Raw genomic sequence first — 15,998 nt, forward strand, 5'->3', positions numbered from 1 at the left:
ATACATGCGGACGTGCATTGTCCTGTTGGAACAGCAAGTTCCCTTGCCGGTCTAGGAATGGTAGAACGATGGGTTCGATGACGGTTTGGATGTACCGTGCACTATTCAGTGTCCCCTCGACGATCACCAGAGGTGTACAGCCAGTGTAGGACATCGCTCCCCACACCATGATGCCGGGTGTTGGCCCTGTGTGCCTCGGTCGTATGCAGTCCTGATTGTGGCGCTCACCTGCATGGCGCCAAACACGCATACGACCATCATTGGCACCAAGGGAGAAGCGACTCTCATCGGTGAAGACGACACGTCTCCATTCGTCCCTCCATTCACGCCTGTCGCGAAACCACTGGAGGCGGGCTACACGATGTTGGGGCGTGATCGGAAGACGGCCTAACGGTGTGCGGGACCGTAGCACAGCTTCATGGAGACGGTTGCGAATGGTCCTCGCTGATACCCCAGGAACAACAGTGTCCCTAATTTGGTGGGAAGTGGCGGTGCGGTCCCCTACGGCACTGCGTAGGATCCTACGGCCTTGGCGTGCATCCGTGCGTCTCTGCGGTCCGGTCCCAGGTCGACGGGCACGTGCACCTTCCGCCGACCACTGGCGACAACATCGATGTACTGTGGAGACCTCACGCCCCACGTGTTGAGCAATTCGGCGGTACGTGCACCCGGCCTCCCGCATGCCCACTATACGCCCTCGCTCAAAGTCCGTCAACTGCACATATGGTTCACGTCCACGCTGTCGCGTCATGCTACCAGTGTTAAAGACTGCGATGGAGCTCCGTATGCCACGGCAAACTGGCTGCCACTGACGGCGGCGGTGCACAAATGCTGCGCAGCTAGCGCCATTCGACGGCCAACACCGCGGTTCCTGGTGTGTCCGCTGTGCCGTGCGTGTGATCATTGCTTGTACAGCCCTCTCGCAGTGTCCGGAGCAAGTATGGTGGGTCTGACACGCCGGTGTCAATGTGTTCTTTTTTCCATTTCCAGGAGTGTATAAGCAGTGGCTGTCAGGCTGAAGGTCCATGATACTATCACAGTGTGCTGTGTGTACCTGCAGCCAAATGAGCCAAATGGTGAGATCCTCAAAAAGTGTTTTGCTGAAATGTGCTGTTCCTGTCTCCTTCTAGTAGATTTTAATGCTCTCAGTGCACTATGCGCATACAACATCACTTGCCCCAGGAGTTGAATACTTGAGTATCTCACACAAACTGAAAACAATGTATTGATGAACGTGGGTCACATCACTCTGTTCAGCACCACCACAGGTTTTTCTACTGCCATTGACCTCTCATGCTCACCTTTCCTTGTAAACACTGCTCAGTGGGAAATGGATGACGACCTTTGTAGTAGCTACCACTGTTTCATTTGGCTCTACCTGCCATATGGAGCAGATCTTGAAAGGAGCCACCCACCCACCCAGGTGGCTCACAACTTTTTTGAGAGTATGTGCTTGGATACCATTGGACTGCAACCTTTGCAGCATTGCTTCTTTCCCATGCTGCAAGCTTATACTTCCTCTATCCCTTTCCCCCTCTTCCTTTCCATCAGATGGTTTTCTTGATGTAGATCTACATGGACCTGGTTTATGATTGGGATGTGGCTTTCCTCATCTGACGTTTTCTATAACTTATCTTTAACCGCACACATGGTCTCATAGTTGAGTTTGACCTGCCAGAAGTGTGGATTGTGCAGGGAAGGTTGCCAGTGCAGTACGTGCTTCACCTTTGTGCTCTTCTATTCCCTTTAATAAGGTAATATACCAAAATCTCAGCATTGAAGCCATCCCATTTTTTTGGGGGGGGGGGGGGGTGATCATCAAATACCTGCATGGTGGTAGCCCCCTGACCATGCAAGGATTGCACTGTTGGTGCCTGAGCTGAAAACTCCCCGTGGTTGCTTAGGAGTATGTGCCCATCATTACTGGAGCATGGGGACTCCAAGCAACAGATTACTGGCCAGATGATTGTTGCTGAGGCTGGGTGACACTCATGGGGAGAGCCTCAGTTCAGAGTGGGTGGCATTATGGCAGATGAGCGACAAATGAAGCAGATGAAGTTACCTCCCACTCGTCGCCACATGGTCCCAGCAGTCTTTATGAAAGGGCAGTCCTCTTTTAATGCAGAGCAATATTACCCTAAAATGTTCCCTTCTCTTCCCTGGCTGTGCCTTGGAAAGAATGTAGGGCTAAGCAACAAGCAGAAAAATATTCCCCTCCCCCAATGATGAGTTAGTGCAAGGGCTGATAAGAATTCCTTCTTGGCCACATAGTCTTTATTCTTTGTAGGAACTATGGAGGAAAAGTTTGAGCAAGGTTCAGCAATCACCAAAATGAACAGTGGGTCATGTTTGATTGAAACAGCATCCTCTGCCCAGTCACAGGCACTGCTCACTTGTAACAAGGTGGGGGACATATCAGTGACTGTCACTCTGCATAACAGTCAAATTTGGTTCAGGGCATTGGTTTACACTGAGGCCTGCTCTTACAGTCTGATGAGCTACACGCCAACTTGGGGTGACGGGATGTACACTTTGTCAGTCATGTACAAGGTGTGATAAAGTTGTTCTTGATTGAAAATGTCAGTTTACGAGCCAAATTCTCATCATTTGTGGGAGGTGTTACTGTTCTGTTTCAGTATGAAGAAAACAGCTGCTGAGTCTCATTGAATGCTCTCAAGTACATATGGTAAGGATGCTGTTAGTGAAAGAACATGTCGTGAGTGGTTTCAACAGTTCAAGAACGATGGTTTCAACATCATAGACTGGCATAGTGGTGGAAGAGAGTGAGTTTTCGAAGACGCAGTATTGAGACATTGCTGAGTGAAGACTTGCTTCAAACTCAAGAAGAATTGGCAAGATTAGTGGGAGTGACACAACAAGCCATTTCAAAACGTCTCAAGGCTATGGGCATGATTCAGAAAGAAGGAAATTTGGCTCTGTGCGAGCTGAAACTAAAAGACATTGAACGGCATTTGTGTGTTTGTGAACAGTTGCTTCAGAGGCAAAAGTGGAAGGGATCTCTGCATCACATGCATTGTGACTGGTAACAAAAAATGGGTTCGTTACGATAACCCTAAATGCAAAAAATCATGAGGATATCCCAGCCATGCTTCCATGTTGACGGCCAAGCCAAATAGTCACGGCTCCAAGATCTTGCTCTGCATTTGGTGGGACCAGCTCAGCGTCTGTAGTAGGAGGTGTTAAAACCAAGTGGAACAATCACAGGTGCTAGTTACCGAATGAAATTAATGGATTTGAGCAGAGCATTAAAAGACAAATGGCCACAATACAGCGAGAGGCCCGTTGATGCAGTGATTTTGCATCACCACAACCCTCGACCTCGCGTTGCAAAAGAAAAAGATGTCGAAACGTACTTGGAAACATTGAAATGGGAAGTCCTACCCCACCTGCTGTATTCTCCAGACATTGCTTCCTCTGATTATCACCTGTTTAGATCAATGGCATATGGCCTGGCTGACAAACACTTCTGATCTCATGAAGAAGTTACAGATTGGATTGATTCAAAAGATGAACAATTTTTTCGATGCAGGGTTCGTACACTGCCCGAAAGATGGGAGAAAGTAGTGGCCAGTGATGGCAAATACTTTGAATGATACCTGTGTAACCAATTTCTTTCATTAAAGCCTCAAATGTTGGGGAAAAACGGCAGAAGCAAAGTTGTACACCTTGTACATAGGGGTTAAAAGGACATTAGGGTTGATAAGTGTCTTCATCTTGGCCTTTGAGGGCAATTAATTGTCTGAAAAGTTCAAGTTTATGCTATACCGATGCGATGTGAAACCATATGATCCCCCTTCCATGCAGTGCTTCAAGTGTTTGAAATTTGGCCATGTGTCTTTGTGTTGCCACCCTAGCCCCATCTGTAGAGATTGTGGATGAGTACTGCATGCATATGCTCCTTGTGCCATCTGTATTACCTGTGGAAACCACCATTCTCCCTGCTCACCAGATTACAGTTTTCCAGAGAGAGAAGAAGAAGATAAAAGACTCTGGACAGACCCACTGCCAAGGAGGCAAGAGGAAGTATGAGCAGTTGCACCCAGCATGTACAACGACGTCATATGATACAGCTACAACAATGTCGCCCCCTTTTGTGTTGGTGCTCCCACTTGTTACACCTCCTACAGTTGGCCCTCAGGGCCACTTAACTATGCATGCCTCCTCCTCATAGTTGGGGGCTTCCCCTCTTGTTGCTTCTCCCACATCTGCTTTGGGATCAATGGCTTCCCACCCTCCAGGGACATTGGTCTCCACCTCCCTCCAGCTTCTCTTTCCAGGAAGGGGTCCCTTGAGATACTTCCTTCTAAGGTTTCTCCGAGTCTACAACTAGACAAGTGACTGAAGGAGCCGCTGGCTTCTGGTCACAAGACTTCACGCTCATAATCTTTACCTGAAATTGATTCAGAGAAGCTCTCGTCATCATTTAAATCCTCTAAGAGGAGGAAAGGCAAGAAAAAGTCCTTCGAAGGAGGAGGACATTCCGGAGGCCCCCGCGCCACCAGATTCCCCCTGTTCCACACCTGTGCCCAAGGTGGAGAGTCTGGCAGCCCCTGAGACACTGGTTCACACTGCACAACAGAACCCAGAACCTATGTATATTGATGCCATAACTACTGAACCAGTGGCAGCAGGTGACACTAAGGCCTAATCTGCATTTGTGGTCACTTTGTGGGCTCACAGTACATCAATAACATTATTGTCTGGTAGAATTTGAGCTGTTTTTTTTTCCACCACCTGATCAAGCTACATCATCTTTTAAACACTTCCCTGCCTTCTGCATTCCCCTTCAGAAGACTTTGTTGTCAGCAACACATACCCCAGCCCTTTATGAATGCTGGGGATATTATAAGAACATACTACCTATGGCAGGATGTCAGACAGAGTTCACACATTTTTTCTGGACACACTATATAATGAACTTGTGCCTCTTAATACAACTTTGGAGGTTTTGACTGTCTAGGTAAGGGCATTTCAAGATACTGTCATTTGCAATGTTTACCTCCCTCATGGTGGTGAAGTGTCTCTGAACATATTGTTTGCATTGGTGGATCAGCTTTCCCCACTCTTCCTCTTGGGTGATTTCAATAGGGATAATACTTTGTGGGGGTAAAACCATGATCGCTGGCTGCGGTAAAGATCTCAAAAACTTGGTGGCACAACTTGATCTTTGCCTCTTGAATACTGGTACCCACACACTTCAGTTGGCACATGGAACTTTCTCGGCCATTGACCTTTCCATTTGCAGCCCTTGTCTTCTTCCATCCATCCACTAGAGAGTACACAATGACCTGTGTAGTAATCACCACGTCCCGATCTTCTTGTCCCTCCCTCAGCGTCACTTCCCTGGATGCCTGCCAAGACAGCCTCTCAGCAGTGCTGAGAGGTGTTCTTTTGCCTCTGCTATTGCCCTTTGCTCCTTGCCTTGTGGAGGTGTCAGTGAGGCAGTCCAGAGTACACTTACAACCATCCCTTTAGCAGCTGATTTAGTGATCCCCTTTTCCTCGGGTCCATCCTGACGGAAGAGATTGCCCTGATGGTCTTCAGAAATCACAGATTGCAGGCAGGCTCTCGAATGCCATAAGCAGTGCCCAACGATGGAGCACCTCATTTACCTGGAAAGGCACTGTCTGCACTGACCCAGACACCATTGCCGAACATTTTGCTCTGCATTATGCTCGAGCCTAAGCATTTGAGAATTATCACCAGCCTTTTCATGTTCTAAAGCTGCAGGTGGAGCAAAAGCCACTTTCTTGTACTGCACACCACACGGAATTCGTCAGTGTCCTAGTCCACTTTCTGATACAGTCCCAGTGCTGGACTGCATCCACAATCAGATGATAAAGCACCTATCGGTAGACTTTCAGCGTTATATCCTTGCAACTTTCCATCACAATGGCAAGAAGGCATCATTGTCCCAGTGCTGAAATTGGGTAAGCACCCTCTGGAGGAGGACAGTTATTACCCAGTCAGTCTCACGTACGTTCTTCGTAAGTTGCTTGAATGCATGGTGAGCCAGCAGCTGTGTTGGCTCCTTGAGTCTAGGGGTCTTCTGGCTCTGTCCCTGGGTTGTTTTCACCAAGATCATTCCACTAGTGATGATCTGCTTTATCTGGAGTCTGCCATACAAACAGCTTTTGCCTGATTTCAGCACCTTATAGCTGTCTTCTTCAATCTGCAAAAGGCTTGTGACACCATGCTGTGACACCACATCCTTGCAGCCTTAGGTGATTGCGGTCCCTGGGATCTGCTCCTGATTTGAATCCAGAACTTCCTGTCACCCTGTATGTTCCGGGTTTTGAGTTGGTGCATCACCCTCCATATCCAAGAGAACTGGATCCCACAGGACTTTGTACTGAGTGTTCCTCTGTTTCTCATAGCCATCAATTGTCCAGCAGCAGCTGTGAGGTCCCCAGTATCACCCTCCTTATATGCTGACGACTTTTGCCTTTGCTATACCTCCTCTAGTGTGTCTACATCTACATATATACTCCGCTAGCCACCAAGCGGTATGTGGCGGAGGGCACAATTTGCGCCAAAGTCATATCCCCCCCTCCTTGTTCCACTCACGGATCACGTGAGGGAAAAACAACTGTCTGAACACCTCACTACGAGCTCTAATTTCCCTTATCTTTGAATGGTGATCATTGCACGATTTGAAATTTGGTGATAATAATATATTCTCTACATCCTCGACGAAGGTCGGATTTTGGAATTTAGTGAGCAGCCCCTTCCGTTTAGCGCGTCGTCTGTCTGCAAGTGTCTCCCACTTCAAACTTTCTATGAGTTTTGTATTGCTCTCTTGATGGCTAAATGTACCAGTCACGAATCTTGCCACTCTTCTTTTGACCTTCTCAATCTCTTGAATCAGACCCAACTGGTAAGGGTCCGATACAGACGAACAATACTCTAATAAAGGATGAGGTAATGTATTGTAAGCAATTTCCTTTGTTGAAGGACTGCATCGCTTCAGGATTCTACCAATAAACTGCAATCTAGAGTTCACCTTGCCCGTTACTTGTGTAATCATTTGAGATCATTTCTCATAGTCACACCCAGATACTTGACGGATGTTACTGCTTCCAAAGACTAGGCATTTATTTTATACTCGTACATTAATGGGGAATTTTGTCTTGTTATACGCAGTAAGTGACACTTACTAATATTGAGAGAGAACTGCCAGTCATTACACCACGCATTTATTTTCTGCAAATCCTCATTGATTTCTTCACAACTTTCATTTGATACTACTTTCCTGTAGACTACAGCATCATCAGCAAACAGTCTAATGCTGCTATCAATACCATCAACCAGCTCTTTTATGTAAATCGTTAAAAGCAGTGGACCTATTACGTTGCCCTGGGGCACACCTGAAGTCACTCTTGTTTCTGTTGAAGTCACCCCATTCAGGATGACATTCTGATCTCTGTCTGTTAGAAAGCTTTCTACCCAACCACATATGTCATCTGGTAGACCTTAAGCACACACTTTTTGGAGCAAGTGACAGTGCGGAACTGAGTTTGAATGCCTTTCGAAAGTCGAGAAATATGGCATCAACCTGGGAGCCGGTATCTACAGCCTGTTGTATATCATGCACAAAGAGGGCCAGCTGTATCTTGCATGACTGCCGTCTCCTAAAATCGTGCTCGTTTCTGCAGATGAGCTTCTCAGAGTCTAGACAGGTCATTATGTTTGAACACAAAATATATTCCATGATTCTACAACAAATCGATGTCAGTGAAATTGTCCGGTAATTACGAGCATTCAATTTTCTACCCTTTTTATAGATAGCTATGACCTGGGCCTTCTTCCAGTCCCATGGAGCTTTTTGCTGTTCCAATGATCTCCGATAGATGATGGATAAGAATGGTGCTATATTTGTAGCATAGTCAACATATAATTTTACGTGAATACCGTCTGGGCCAGATGCCTTCCTGGCGTCTAAGGATCTTAACTGTTTTACAATCCCAGATACACTAAACACCATGTCAGCCATCCTTGCGACTGATGTTGATTCCCCTCGTCACTAGCTTAAGTGAAAGTTCTGGCTGCACCTTCATACATTTTGCTGCCTGAGTAACACCAGCTGGGGTGCACATTTCACTACCCTTCCGCAGCTTTGTGAAGTCCTGATACAATGCCATCTTGATTATGGGACTCTGGCGTATGGTTTGGCATCACCCTCAGCATTGCATATACTAGATCCGATACACCACTGTGGGGTTCAGCTTGCGAAGGGATCCTTTCAGACTGGCCCTGTGGATAGCATACTTGTGGAGGCTGCGGTCGCCCCATTGCAGATCCTGTGCCAACAAAAGCTTGTCAGTTATGCTACAGATGTTCGCAGCTCCCCTAAGCGTGCAAACTACTGTTTCCTCTTTCCAAACAAGGAACTCCATCTCACACAATGGCAGCCCGGATCAGGGATTATGATAGCAATTCACTTCCCGTCCTTCCTCTCTGAATTCCACCTGTTTCCTCCACCATTTCTCATCTAGGTCCACTCTCATACACCTCTGTGGTGCATCCCTAAGTCCCTTTGTATTGACCTATCACAAAGTCCAAAACACTCACTTCATCCCAAGGCCCTTCATCGCCAATTTTTCTACATCCTTGGTGCATTACAGAGTTCAAAAAGTAGTCTATACTGATGGTTTGATGGCTGCTAGTTGCATAGGCTTTGCGTATACTCATGCGGGACATACTGAACTGCACTCCTTGCCGAATGGCTTTTTTGTGTTCATTGTGGAGTTGTAGCCATCTCTTGTGCTCTTGAGTGTACCCGTTCCTGCATTGGTGAGTCCTTTCACAACTCCAGTGATTCCTTGAGCTGCTTGCAAGCTCTTGAGCAGTGTTACTCTTGCCATCCTTGGATCGTGGCTATACAGGATTCCCTGTATGCCCCTTGAACAATGTGGATGCTCAGTGACCTCCTTCTGGACTCTGGGCCACATTAGGATTCTGGGGAATGAACTTGCTGATAGACTAGCCAAACTGGCTACCAATAAATCTAATCTTGAGTTAGGTATTCTGGTAACAGACCTCCGACTGGTATCAAGTTTTAGGGATCTGGAAAATGGAATGGCTCTTCAACAACAAACAAACTGTTGGTGATAAAGGAGACAACAAATCCGTGGAGGTCTTCCATGCAGGCCTCTCACAAGGACTCTACTGTCCTTTTCCAGCTCTGCATTGGCCATACTTGGCTGACTCAGTAATCTCCTCTGTTGTGTGGACCCAACCCACTGTCATTGTGGTTTCTGTTTGACAGTGGTCCACATTTTGCTGGACTGTCCCAACCTAGCTGCACTGCTGCGAAATCTTAGTCTCCCTGACTCGCTACCCCTGGTATTAGGAGACGAAGTCTCAGTGGCTGACTTAGTTTTACATTTTGTGAGGGGATTTTTACCACTCTCTTAAAGGGGGGAGGGGGCACTTAACCTTTTATTGCCCCATTGAGGGGTCGGTGGAACACTATTGCCTCCTCTGCCCTGACTGGGCTGTGACTGTCAGGATTTGGTGGTTGACTCCAGCCCTCACTGTACCTGCTCTTTTGCTCTTCCTCCCACACTCTCGCATGGTCTGTTCAGCTGGTTCATCTTATATCTACGAGGGTCACTCCTAAAGAAATACAAACTATTTTTGTAAAAATACAGTTTTCATTCTCCATGTGTGAAAGTTTTACAGTGAGTAGACACATCCTTCCCGCTTGTTTTCAAACGTAGTTCAACCTGTTCCCGTGAGTGGTGCCATCACAGCATGTCTTCAAGAAGGCTGCTACACTTGACATTTGTCAGAAGCAATATGCTGTCATAGAATTCCTGTGCTGTGAAAACGAGAGAGTGGGAAACATCCACAAGAGGTTGAGAAAGATGTATGGAGATGCTGCTGTCGATCCTCTTTGTGCACGATTCTGCGATCTACTACAGCTCTCAATGGACCAGACTTCTTGAATGAATGACGTCTTCAAGGATGTCTCAATCGCCTCCTCTCTTGGAGCATTGAAATTGGTTTCTGCTTTTCTCCCAGTAAGACCATTTGTGTCAATTTTTGGCGTCGTACAGAGTTTCTTCCGCCTTCCCTGCATCTAGGCCCTGTTGACCTTCCGTTCACGGACGTCGCTAAATTCTTGGGTCTTATGTTTGACAGACATCTGTGCTGGTCCTCCCATGTTTCAAATCTTTCGGCTCACTGTCTGCGATCCGTCAACACCCTCAGTGTTCTGAATGGTACCTCATGGGGAGCGGACCGAATGGTCCTTCTCCGCCTCTATCGCACCTTAGTGTGCTCAAAATTTAGACTATGGAAGCACAGTTTACTCCTCTGCTCAGCCATCTATTCTTCGGCATCTTGACTCTGTCCATCACCGTGGATTGTGTATAGCGTCTGGAGCTTTTTACACCAGCCCTGTGGAAAGTCTTTATGCTGAGACTGCCTACCCTCCGCTGTCCAATCGGCAGATGTCCTTCTGAGTTGTTATGCTAGTCATCTGTCTTCGATGCCTGCTAATCCGGCCCGTGACCTTTTTTCTCGACGCCTCCTTGGATTTAGGGTACGCAGGCAGCCCTTCCTCTGGGAGTCCGCTTCCGTCAACTGCCTTGTTCTCTTTCCTTCCACTTTCCTAAAACTTTCTTGACAACTAGGGTTCAGCACCACCTTGGCTCCGCCCTGGACCTGCCTGCTCTGTGACCTTTGTTAGCTTCTCAAGAACGGTACCCCTTCTCTCATTTATCATCGGGCATTTGCTGCTCTATGCGCACAAGTAAAGGATGCCACATTAATTTATACTGACAGCTCAAAAACATCATTTGGTGTTGGGAGTGCCTATATTGTTGGCAACACCCCTAATCGATTTCGGCTTCCCGACCAGTGTTCGGTTTTTACTGCGGAGCTTTACGCTATTCTCCAGACTGTCCAATACATCTGTTGGCATCAGCGGATACAGTATATTATATGCTCAGATTCGCTCAGCTCTCTCCTCAGTCTCAAAGCTCTTTACCCTGTCCACCCTCTGGTCCACCGGATTCAGGTCTGCCTCCAATTGCTCCACTTGGGGGCGTCTCAGTGGTATTCCTCTGGATCCCAGGATACGTTGGTATCTGACACCTTTTACTTGAGTGCCTCTATTTTACTCTGCTATGCGCCCGTCTACAGCTGTAGCCTGATATATCTTCCATTTTAGCAGATGACACCCACTCAGTCGATAGCGTCTTCAAGTTTATTAGTGTCAGTGAGATGACGTCGGTCATTTGAAGCTCTTTTTGGGGGAAACAATCTCCCTTTGTTTAGTGGTTTTCTACACTTTCTTTCTGGTTTTTAGTTTCCCCACTTTTTGAGTTCGCTCCCATTGCTGCTGATTTCCAGTTTGGTTTTTTTTTACCTTTCCCTAAGCCACAGACTGGGCACTAATGACCATAGCAGTTTTGCGCCCTAAAACCATAACAAAAAAAGAGAAAAAAAAACTGTGGCATTTCATGTGCAACTATGAAACAAGTTCTTAGGAAGAAGTACACTGTAACTTAGCAGTCTGCCTTGTTAAGTTGTAAATAACAAGAGGGCAGATTGTATTATGTTTAAGAAGCTTGCTTGCAGAGTCAATTTAACACTTCATTTTAATTCCTGTTCCATTATTGATTGTTCACACATTACAATATACTTAATTACATGTAATCAGTTGACAATATCAAACTCTCTACTTCCGCCTACTGTTTCAAAATCTACTGAGTATAAAGCAGTAATTATGAATGCTCTCTGGCTTTTCTCTTGCAAAAAGTATTTTTGTTATACTCTGCTAGACTGCTTACAGTGTTTTCATAATGTAGTGAGAAGGATGGGAGAATTGTGTCATAGAATTTCTTGTTTATATGATTTTCTTTCACTTTCTCTGTCACCTTTAGGAAGGAGACTGTGACACAAGACTGCGTAAGTACCTTGTAATTGTGCTTTGGTAAGAAAAGCCTTCATTCTGCAGTTAAGGGTTCACTGAAATAAAATTCAGTGCAAGAGGACTGACTTGTTTTACTTCACAGTATAGTCTTACATGCATCACAGGAGTATGGGCATGAAGTTTTAAAGAGAATAAAAGGGGGTTGTGGGAGAGTGAATCTATACATTGACTCATGTGGATTGCATGTTTAATTCTGTTGGTAGTACCTAAGAAGACAGATTTTGATTCAGTTCTCAGGCAGTACCTAATCCGCAGTAGACAGACTTTGATTCAGTTCTCAATATGACACACTTATCATAATGAAGCAACATAAAGGAGCCAAAATAATTGGAAAAATAGTAAAAATGTGTACTATAATCTGTTGTTTGTGAAGATTAGAATATGTTAGGAAGAGTAAATAAAATATTCTGTGCAAAAAGGTGGTTCTGTACAGAGTGAAGCAAATATGGAATTTTTGAGACCACTCTCTATATGATGAAAACATTGTAAGCAGTCCAGTAGAGGAGAGCAAAAATACTTGGTGCTAGAGAAGAACCAGAGAATGGTGATAGTTGAAGAGTTTCTCTAAACTTACTAATGGAATAGGAAGTAAAAGATTTCAAGGCATAACAAAGGCAACTCAAAAATAATCAACAGGGACCTAGGAATAGAGAATGCAGTGTAACTATGAGGTAGCTGTGAAGAAAATTATGAAAAATATGTGGATGGGAAAAATCAGAACAGCAAAAATAATTAATGTAGAGTAATGAACTTCTGGGAATACATTTGTTTAGGTAATATGTTTTAGTGATAAACATTGCAAGATCACAGGTTAGTATAAACAACAGATAAACCATTGCAAATGTGAAATACTGGCACATTAATAACCATTGTAATCATCAGAATGACATGTACAAGCATGTGAACATGCATGCATTGTTTTGTACAGGTGCCAGTTGTCAGTTTGTGGGATACCTGTTGCACTTGGTTGTCCAATATAGGAGCAGTTAATGTTGTTCATGGATGACACTAGAGCTGTTGTCCAATGATGTCCCGGATGTACTCAATTAGATATAGATCTGGGATTGAGCAGACCAAGGTAACATGTCGACACACTGTAGAGCATGTTGGGTTACAACAGCATTATGCAGACAAGCGTTATCCTGTTAGAAAAACACCCTAGGATACTGTTCAGGAATGACAGTACAAGAAGGAGAGTCATTAGGTTGATGTACAAATTTGCAGTCAGGGCATGTGGGATAACCACAAGAGTGCTCCTGCTGCCATACAAAATCGCACCTTAGACGATAACTCCAGGTTTAGGTCCAGTGTGTCTAGCATGCAGACAGGTTGGTTGCAGGCCTTCAGTTGGCCTCCTTGTCACCAACACACAACCGTCACTGGTACCAAGGCAGAACCAGTGAGCTCTCGCTTGACACCACTGAAGTCACAAATGGTGTCAGTTTGGCGTCAGTGGAATGCACAGGACATGTGGCTTGAAGCTGTTCATTAAGTAACCAATTTGTAACAGTTCATTGTGCCACTGGTGCTAAAACTGTTCAAATTGCTGCTACAGATGCAGTATGATGTGCCAGAGCCCCACACCGAACACTGTGGTCTTTCCTCTCAGTAGTGCCATGTGGCTGTTTGAAGCCCGGTCTTCTTGTGACTGTACATTCTCATGACCACCACTGCCAGCAATTGTGTATGGTGGCTACATTCCTGCCAAGCTGTTTTGCAATATCACAGATGGAACATCCAGCCTCTTGTAGCCCTATTGCACGACTTCGTTCAAATTCAGTGATGTGCTGATAATGGCATCTTTGTCTCCTTAAAGGCATTCTTGACCAACATCAACTCGCCACGTCCAGTCTCAAAGGTAACTATCACTCGCATCCATTACAGTGTGTATTTAAAGAAAACTTGATGTGCATCCTTAAAGTGGCACTACTAGTGTCACCCGTATGCAACTAGTGTGAAATTGGAATAGACATCTTTCAGATGTAGAAACTTACCTTCAACTTGTGTTTGTCACACAACTCCTTCTTGGTGTTGTGACTATTTTTCTGTCTGTGTATGTGAAAGTAGTCAGACAGTAAAGTTAATGAAATGTTGTCATCCTCTATCCCCCACAACATTTTGATTATGCATGCTTATATACAAAGTAACTGAAATATTTAATTTCTTAAGGTGATTTTTCTATTCTCTCTGTCTTCTTATTGGTTTCGTTCCATAATTGCCTATTAACTATCAGCAGAAAGTAAATGTTTATTTGCTTGAGTTTGTGTGTTTGAGAAAAATCAGCTGCCTAACAAAGCTGCCGATGCCATCTACTAGTGAAACCTCCAAACTTTGTATATTTCTTTTCAGTAAACAGTAGTTGCTGAGAGTTATACGGGAAAATTATCTGGCAGACTACACTCATGTTGCCTGGCAGATAGCTGGTTAGGTTTCTTCTACATGAACTTGCTCTAAGTTACATATGGAATTGTTCATTGCCAGCCACATACATTAGAGACAAACTGATCCAGGTGAAAGTGGTTAAGGTACTGGATTCATATCTGGCCATCCAAGTTTAGGAGTTTCTAGGCTCTCCTGAACCAATTAAAGCAAGTTCATGGGTGACTGTTTTTCAAATGATGTCGATGATTTTTGGCGTCACTCATTCTGTGTCCATCTCCATTCTAAGTATGTATGCCCTCTCTAATGACCTTGTAAGAAGTCCGTGATGTGGTAGCTATGGGGACTCTACCTCTGCATCAGGACATTTTCTACACGAGAGTTTGCTTTGTAAGTGAAAATGGAACTTACCAAATATTCATTTGTTGTTATTGTTCTCAGTATCAACTACTTAGTTCTGATATTTCTAAAGGCCTGACGGTATTAGACTGTCCAGTCACATTAAAATTACCACTTGTTGAAAGCCTGAATAACCACTTCTTGCAAAGCGGACCACTGCGAGACATGTAGGGGGACAATCAGTTTCTGGAAGGTACCAAAAGAAATGTGGAGCCATGCTGACTCTAATGCCATTGCCAGCTGCACTAGATTTCTCAGTGCCAGGAACCAGGTGCCTACTGTGGAGGCCCGTATGTAGCAATGTCTGCTGAGCGGTCATTGAAGGGACACTGTTGGTTGCCCCTTGGTTCATCTAGGTGGTCAGTTGCTCAACAGTTACACGTCTGTTTGCCCATACACATCTCTGCAATCATCATTCACCCCTGCCATAAATGGCCCACAGTGCATTACATTTGCCTCAGTGCTGGATTTGGGTATCACCATTTTGCCATGCCCAGTATACTTTAACCACGGTGGCACGCAAACTGCTTACAAACTTAGCCCCTTGGGAAATGCTTCCATCTTTGGCCCGAAAGCCAATGATCATGCCCTTTTGGAAGTCAAATAAGTTACTCAGTTTCAAGCACTACGATAACAACTGTGCTGTTTCTTACATCCCCAAACACATGCTATATACCCTGCTCTGCTAGTGCTGCCATCTGAGAGTAGTTACTGCACGTTGAGGTCAAACATAGGCAGTGATCACATTAATGTGACTGGACCGTGTATAAGAGATGATTGTTACTTCCATTTGTGTGTGATCTTTTTGTATTTGTTATGAAATATATTTATTTCCATTACTAAGATTTGCTGGAACTATACATAAAATATTTAACTTTGGTAGTGCATCTGTTATTACGTAGGAGGAAAGTGATGATAGTTGATGTTGGTTACATGATCAAGTTTATGTATTAAAAGTAAACTTCAGTATTCATGTCCGTTGGAGAATCACTACAATTGAATGTTTTTAGTCTGTGCAAAGGAAAAGTAGAAGTCTTAAGATAACTCACAAAGAAATTTGGAAGTAAAACTTGGCTAGTTTGGTGTGAAAGCCAACTCCATATAGTTATCTGGTTATGGCCTATATCTCATTTTCTTACTACTTGTTATTTCTCCAGAAATCCATAAAACCTGACGTGTGTGAATTAAAACTGGAGCTCTCATATACACATTGCATGGAACGGTATCATAATTGGGCCAGTGAGTGGAAACTTAG

At 44.8% G+C, this 15,998-nt stretch overlaps 1 protein-coding gene across 3 annotated transcripts in view; it reads left to right on the top strand.

The window, feature by feature from the left end:
- LOC126299453 (kinesin-like protein KIF3B) overlaps window positions 1–15,998 on the top strand; it is a 156,512-nt gene that overhangs the window by 9,700 nt on the left and 130,814 nt on the right. The gene's annotated exons all lie outside the window — the stretch shown is intronic.

This window comes from Schistocerca gregaria, chromosome X (genome assembly GCF_023897955.1).
Source record: "Schistocerca gregaria isolate iqSchGreg1 chromosome X, iqSchGreg1.2, whole genome shotgun sequence".
NCBI lineage: Eukaryota > Metazoa > Arthropoda > Insecta > Orthoptera > Acrididae > Schistocerca > Schistocerca gregaria.